The following is an 8,606-nucleotide window of genomic DNA, read 5'->3' on the forward strand; positions in this document are numbered from 1 at the left end:
GTTGGCAAAGGGCTTTGGGGATAGACTGAAGGCTGCAGATATCCATGGGAATGTAAATATGTTCTGCAAAACTGAACCGAAGCCATTCGTTAACCAGCTCAACTTCCCAGCTTCACTAAAGCCCCACAACACAGCATCCAGGTGTGGAAGGCATATGTACTAAATGTGAATCTTAGAAGAAAGAAAAGAGATCCATTGCCAACTTCATTATTGGCTTAGAAGAAATAAAACCCCATCTTTCCCCAGATCAACTTTTTTTTAACATATTCATTGATGACAATTTATAGATATACGAAATGAGAATTTTTGTCAAAAACACATAAACAAAAAAAACCCAAGAATCTTGGAAATATGATATGGTAGGAGCCATGGGATATTTCATAATATGTTCCATCCCCGATACAATCAGTAAAACTACGCAAGCCCAATTTGTCCTATCCTTAGGACAACAGCCTAGCTGTGCAGATTGAGGATTGGGTAAGCAAGTCAATTAAGTAAACAGACATCGCCACTTTTCTAGCTGAGTTAAGGCAGTATTCAGCACTAGTCAAAATTGAAAGGGGAAATTTAGGAAGATTGTAAAACAGAAAATTGCTACCATTGACTTGGGAGATAATTAGACATTTTAATGCTGCCTGGAGCTAGGTGTCAGTAAACCTGACTATGTGAGAGAAAGCAGACTGCCGTGCATATCTCTGCTAAAGTAGCAACAAATGGCGAAGTTTATGAATTCTGCATAATCCTGTTGTGCATACAAATTCATCAGGATTCTAGAAGGAATTCCAAATGTTGGCTCAGTTTCTGAAGTCAACAAAGTTTCATCCTATATATACTACATATTATATGCTTGCAGTTTATGAAGCTGAAATAGGCACTATTTCTATTACTTTTTTGATCACAGTTACCTTTCCTATCATCACTAACTATTTCTCAGCAAGTTACTTTGGGGTTCATCATATATTTCTAAATTTCCAACACATGTAGAAGTTTACCAAAAAATAAATGCATTTGACTTTGCCTTGTAAAAAAGCCAAGCTTGCAAAAAAATGACACCAAAGACTCCCCCCAACTACTTAGGCATTTCATACTGGTTTTATTGCCATTGAAAAATGTTATCAAAACATCCATTAATTCAAGGGGACATTCCAGTTTATCTTCTTAGCTAAAAGAAAATATTATTTGGATGTATGTCTATGGAGATTTTCAGTCATCCAGGTCATAGTTGTCCCAAAGATGTTTCAAAAGATAACTGGCCTTTGTTCTTTCCTTGAAGACATTTAGTTTCTCGTCCAAGAAGCTTCTTCAGTTCTCATTACTTGGGACGTATTCACATAGCATGCATATATATTTTTTCAAATTTCTCCTATCTCATCCTCCATTTAAAAGCATGCATTTTCAAATGCTAGTGCTTTCATAATTCTTTGTATCAATTGCATTTTTGCTGTAAAATTTAGGCACACATGAGGCAGAGATGAAGGCATTTGGGCTCTCATCATGAAAGCTTAAGGCTTTATTTCTTAAAATGACATAAATTCCCTGAAAACACCTATGCTTTTTCTACAAGAATTCTCTAAATCAGTATTTCTTAACCTTGGCAACTTGTGTGGACTTCAAGTCCCAGAATTCTATATGAATTGAAATTCACAGGTCTTAAAGGACTTTTCCTAGTTCCTTCATTATATTTAAGAAGATGCATGCTGGGAAAACACAGCAAATTCTTCCAACTCCTTTCAGTTAATAATTTATTGAGAAAATCAGTCAGGTGTCTCCAGTAATGCTTAGCTGCCAAGTATACCGATTCTGTCAATATTGGAGGGGTTCAGCATCTGGTATGGGCATTTTAAATTTCTCGGGGTTCTGCTTCTATTGCTGCTTTGTTACTGAAAACATGAATGTTTGTTTGTGAAATTAATTGGATTTTTCCTGAGGCTGTTGGTAACAACTGATTAATTTTAATATTTTAATGAATACAGCTAACAACAATAAAAAGGCAAAGGAAATTAAAGCAATACTAAACTATTTAATTTCAATTTCATGGGAAGATCAGAAATACCAATTAGCTAATGCTTCCTGTGAAATCCTGTATCAACCTTCTTTTAGCATTACAGACCAAATATTCTAGACATACATCCCCTACAATCTCCAATCCATCATTTTGTTATCTGGGAATTCAACATTGTACTAGTTGGAAAGGGCTATTCTGAATGCTGATTATCTTTTGTATACCATACGATATGCAAAAGTCATTTTAAACAAGAAATAGACCAACACCCCCCAAAATAATAATAATAATAATAATAATAATAATACAAAATGTAATTAGCTTTATGACCAAAGCTAACACTCACTAAATTCATCAGAACTGCTAAGACAGTTATGGTGAATCTAGGACATGGGTGTCAAAACTGACACACCATGATATCTTGAATGACACACAAACATTCACCAATTCTTAACAAAAATTGTTCTCAAAAGCTCTTGCACAATTTTTGTATACCACCTGAGATTGGGATATGCTTTCACCTAGCCACCAGACTCTCAAGAAGTTGCATAAGGATGGGTTTGTGCTCATATGCAGTTTTCAGAGGCTGCAGAGGGCACAGGACAACAATATCTGAAGCTACTTCAGAGAGGGAGGGAGGGGGAGAGAGAAAGAGAGAGAGATGGAGGGAGAGAGGGAGAGAAAGGGAGAGAGAGAGTAGAGAAGATAGGCATTTCCAAATGTTTGACACACCAAGCTCAAAAGGTTCGCCATCACTATACTAGCTGGGTCACATTAAGCAATCACCTCAGTTGATTTCAATCATATTCATTCCAGATGTTTTTATGGGTTTTTATTGATTTCTGGTGTTTTAAAATGTTTTTAGTGTTTTCATTGCAATATATTTTTTTGAATTATAAGCCACCCAAAGATATTGATTGAGATGGTGGGGAGGAGCTATAGAAACTGAACTAATAAAGAAACAAACAAACTCCATAGAAAGACTAAAACTATTTTTTTTGATAGGGCCAATAATAACCAAATCTTCTAACCTTATTGTACTGTACTTTGTCCTCCTTCTTATAGTTCATTTAATGTCTGTCTGAGCCTCTTTCAAACATAATCTAGATATTTTAGATTTTAACAAATGTTTTATTCTTTGTTGCCTTTGGTAATGGAGCTTGCATACCTCCTTCAAGGTAATCTTTCTAAATCTCTACAACTCTAAGATGTCTGACCAATCTAATAGATATATAGGTGGAGGATTGCAGCAAAGATAAAATTGCCTGCTACTGAACGAGCAACAGTCAATTGAAAATAAGTGTTCCTAATGCAACTAAGTTTTCTTCTCCCAAAACTTTACTTTGATGAAGCCAGTTCTCCAGGGCTAAGGATATTGTACCTAAATTGTCCAAACTCAAGAAATCTTTCTTTGGGTACTTATTCCCACAGATCACTCAAGCCAAGCCTCTCCGAAAACAAAGAAATTCATAACGTTTTTCCTGTGTGAACATTGATATTGCTTGGATCTTGTGTACATCGGTATCATGTTCTTCAATCTTTGCTTTACTGCCCAAAAAATTAAGGCCTAGACTAGAGTATATGAAATCCATAAAATGCTCTCCCTGTGCTCATTTCTTTTCTGGTTTTGTTATAATTCTTTGTAATGGGTTAAACCTGTTCAGAGGCAATCTTCTGGAATGATGACTTCTAAATTATGAAACGTTTTAAAACTCACTACAACTTCTGTGACATTTGAGAAATGTCTTTCTGCCATGCTGCAATAAGTGGTTCATCGTGATTAAAATAAAAGCACAGATTTACCACCTATTGCAACAATTCACATGTTCACTATCACCCATCGTGAGAAATACTAATGGCAGTTCCATAACAGGTTTGTCCTATTGGTTACTCTGTTTCATTACAATTGCTATAAGACAATGAATCTTGCTGGATTAAATCAATGAAACCCAGGATTAAATCTGAACTACCACAAACCACATTTTCAAATCCTTTGATAGATTTGTGGTCTAATTTGCACTGAGTAAGCCCCAACTTCTTATATTCATATACACAGATATAAATTGAAAACAAATTTCTTTCCTCTTGTTCATTTCCAGAAAGCTATGCTATACTTATAGGAGACCTGGCCTAGAGTTTTCATTTTTGCTTGTTCATATTGGTATGACTAAAAATCATACCTGCTGACATTCTTTATTTTTTCATTCATATTTATTATATGCACACTCATGTTGGTGTAGAAAGTCAGCACTCACCCACCCTCCTAGAGAATGAAATATTTTGAGGAATATTTAAAAGGCAGGATAGAATATTTCACCTAAAAGAGAAATGGGGGGAAAATCTTAAGACAGGCAGAAACCAGCTCCAGTCTCCCTGCCCTAAGCAGAAACTGAGGAGGCCAGATTATAGAAATGCAGATTTGGTAATCCATTCAGAAAGACTAGGTCAGACAGAAACTCCAGATAAGCAACACAATTAGGCAAGATTAGCTCAGAGAAACACCTAGGATTTACATTTCCCCTTTTACCTATAGAGCCAGCCATGATCCCTACATGACCCCATAGAAATAAAAAATGTTATGACTCCCCTTCAAAATTCAAGCGAGCAACACAGAAAGCAGCCGTTTCAAAAGTTTAATCAAACAAAAAGGAGTCTCACAAGATAACGGCTGCCATAAATCACAGTCCACAGCAACAAGCTTTGCTCTGTTCGGCAAACCAGTCCTGGCAAAAATTCTCAAGCCTCAGAGCGTCGGCTGTAACTTCTCCACGCAATCAGTCACTTTGTTCCTGGCAAATTGTACTAGCCCAGCTGTGTCCTTTTATAGTCATTGAGGTAACGAGCTAATTTCCTTAATTACTGGCTCGCCCTCCTCCTTCGTTCCAGCTGGATTTGCCTACTCATACGTCGTCTGTTCCTGACGTTTAACCATAAGTCTTCCAAGTTCTCATCTCCACTGGAAGACTCCCTCAAAACTTCCCTGTCAGCCATTCCCAGCTGATGATCAGATAAGGAACCAGAGGAGGTCAAAGGTCCTGACAATTCCAATATGTCAGGTCTGTCATCCTTTGTCACATCCATCTCCTCATCCTGGTTACTATTCCCTTCACTGAGCAATGCCGGCTCATATAGTTCTGCCATGTCCTCCTCACTTGAACTCCGATCTTCCACAGAAGCAGAATCCAAGCCTGGAACCACAACACTAAAAGGTATAAAAACCCACCCTTTTTGTCATTTTGATAGCTGTCCCAGAACCACATACTCTCTCTCTCTCTCTCTCTCTCTCTCTCTCTCTCTCTCTCTCTCTCTCTCTCTGTGTGTGTGTGTGTGTGTGTGTGTTGGTTGGTTCTGCCTCCATGTTATTTCCAGTGTCTTTCTCCCAGCTTAGAACTGAACCAGATGGATTTTCCTTCCAGCATTGATTATCTGACTTTTAGATTGTCCCAAATTATTCCCTGCAAGATGTTTTCTGCTCCTCATTGGATGAATGACTGACTTCCTCCTCAAAACTTTCCAAACTATCATTTCATTTCTAGATCATTCAAAATCATTAATAGGACGTGTAACAAATGATCAACCCATGCCTCATATGAGAAATCCCTTTTCTCAGAATGAGATCTCGGGGAATGTAATCTCTACTAATCTCTGCTTGTTTCATTGACTCCACATTAACACCCCATCCCCTTTGCCCTATCAAAAAAAACCTGCATTCTTATTTCTCAAGACTTGCTCCAAAAATTATTCTTCATGGGGGAAAAAGCCATTTGACCAGATAGATATAGTATAGGGGAGGGGGAAATGAATGTGCCCACAACAAGTAGCAGCAATAGTATTATAACTTCTTAAAGGACTGGATGCCTCTAGGTTTCTTTGAACGAATGCCTATTGATTTCCAGAATGTGCATTTCCATCATGTCTGACAGCTGGAAGGGAGCTTTGATCAGCAAGGACTGATTGAACTTACTAAAAGTTTGTAGTAATATAAACTTTGGGAGAGTTATAGTTTTATATATACATACATACATACATACATACATACATACATACATGTATGAAATATGTGTTGGTTAAGCAGTGTTCTTGTATATTTCATATACAAAGGACAAAGATACAAACAAATAGAAGGAGCCCCCATGGGATCACCACTGTCACCTGTCATTGCTAACCTGTTCATGGAAGAATTCGAATCCAGAGCCCTGGCCAATGCCATCCTCAAACCCAAACTATGGTTAAGATACATCGATGACACATTCGTGATTTGGCCCCATGAACAAGAAAACCTAAACAATTTCCTAACACACCTAAACAGCACACCCCAAAATCAAGTTCACCATGGAAACAGAAACAAACAAACAACTACCATTCCTAGATGTACTAATCTACAAAAAACAGATGGCACACTAGGACACACCATATACCAGAAGAAAACACACACCAACCGCTACCTCAACGCCCAATCCCACCACCACCCAGCACAGATAAACTCCGTGGCTAAAACACTAATTACCAGAACCAAACGCCTGGCAGACAAGACACACATTAAGGCTGAACTATGCACCCTGACTAAAGTACTGACAGCCAACGGCTTCCACAAAAGCAAAATCACCAGCTTGATCCACAAAAACACACTGAAACATAATAGAGACCCAGAAGATGAACAGACCTATGGAACAGCTGTCCTGCCCTACATAAGAGGTACTACAGACAAAATTAGTAAGGTACTACACAGACATCACATCAGGACTGCCTTCAAAACAGACAGAAAAATAGCAGCCATCCTTAGCAACCCCAAAGATAAAATTGACCTGGAAAACCAAGGCATATACGAAGTCCCCTGTGCATCATGCCCGGCCACATACATTGGACAGACCAATAGAAGAATAAGTACCCGCCTGGACGAACACAAAAATGCAGTCAAAAAGCTGGAACACACTTCCTCACTAGTCCAACACATGGAAGCTACAGGTCATAGCATCAACTTCAATGGCACCAAAACCCTGGCCACTATGGAAAACCCTAGCCACAGAGTCATCAGAGAAGCCATAGAGATTGAAAAAGACCAGAAAGCATGAACAGAAGAGATGATTCCACCAGGCTGTCAATCATTTGGAAGCCTGCACTCACAAACAAAAAAATCTCCACACCACAAGCCAGGCAAACACCTGGGCACAAACAGATCCCCCTGATACCTCCAGCTCAAACACACCCCAACCAGGCACCCAGATGAAACCCAGCTTCCTAACTAATGATAGCCGTCCATTTACCCGAAGCCAAGCTGCACTAAAGGCCTCCATTAAAGTAACACAATGCTGCCAGCCAATCAAGATACAAAAAGAGCCAAAAAACAGACAGAAGATATCAGAGACACCCATCAAGCAGAACACAGCAAACTCCGAGACCAATAAACACAGACCAAGACTCCCAACCAATCAGGATGAAGAAAAAACCATTCTGGCACAGCAATAGGCTGCCCCAAATTTAAATCTGAAACCACTGTAAAAGTCTGACCCACAGACGGACACAATACAGAAGCCTGATGATGGCAGATGAGATTCTGCTGAAACGTTGCTACAACTTTAAAAGAACTACAATGACGTGGGAAAATACCGAACCAAGCCGAACACCATACATACATACATACATACATACATACATACATACATACATACATACATACATACATACATACATACATACATATATATATATTTGTTTCTATCTGCCATATATATATATATATTTGTTTCTTCTGCCAAATATTATAAAATATAATGACAAATGACTAACAAAAGTGTATTCAGATCTGCTTTCATTTTACAGTGCTGTTATTCAAAGCAGTGTTATTATTGCCTAGATGGGATTGTACTGTCTCAGACAGTGTGTCATCTGGGAGTCGTCCCAGATTCATGACTCCTGTTTGAGGAGCAGCTGGCAGTAGTGGCCAGGAGGGTCTTTGCTCACCTTCATGTTGCATATCAGTTATGCCCCTTTCTGGATCAAGAGGCTCTTCTTTCAGCCACTCATGCTGTCAGATCTGCCCCAATCCGATCCCTTCGGAAAGATAAGCCTTCAATTCCATTTGGTTAAAGCAAAGGATTCTTTTACTAAGAGTGATAGTTGCAGTCACTCTGTCAAGCCAGCTCTGAAAGTACCTCACTCGCTGGATACTAAAATAAGGTGCAGGTTCGCCCCCAGCCCATCCCTTCTCCCCACCCCCAGTGACCAGCCCGTTTCCAGCCAACTGGAGCTTACCAAGATGTTTTGAGAAGTCTGAGATGTTTGGGGGTAGTCTGCATATTTCTCAGGGTGCCAGGCCATGGGATGCTGTGGTACAAACCAGTGATGGGATTATTATTATTTTTTACTACCAGTTCTGTGGGCGTGGTTTAGTGGGTGTGGTGTTGCTTGGTGTGAGTGGCTTGGTGGGTGTGGTAGAGGAAGGATACTGTAAAATCTCCATTCCCTCCCCATTCCTGGAGGGAGGTTACTGCAAAATCCCATTCCCTCCCCACCTCACTAACCTGCTTTCCAGCTCCGTTCCCCTGTGCAGGGCAGCAAAAGAAGACCCAGCTGATCAGCTGCAACTCGGGAGGCAGAGAATAGT

Source organism: Notechis scutatus, chromosome 2 (genome assembly GCF_049901735.1).
Source record: "Notechis scutatus isolate UNSWTSFEM ecotype Mainland chromosome 2, rNotScu1.2, whole genome shotgun sequence".
Lineage (NCBI taxonomy): Eukaryota > Metazoa > Chordata > Lepidosauria > Squamata > Elapidae > Notechis > Notechis scutatus.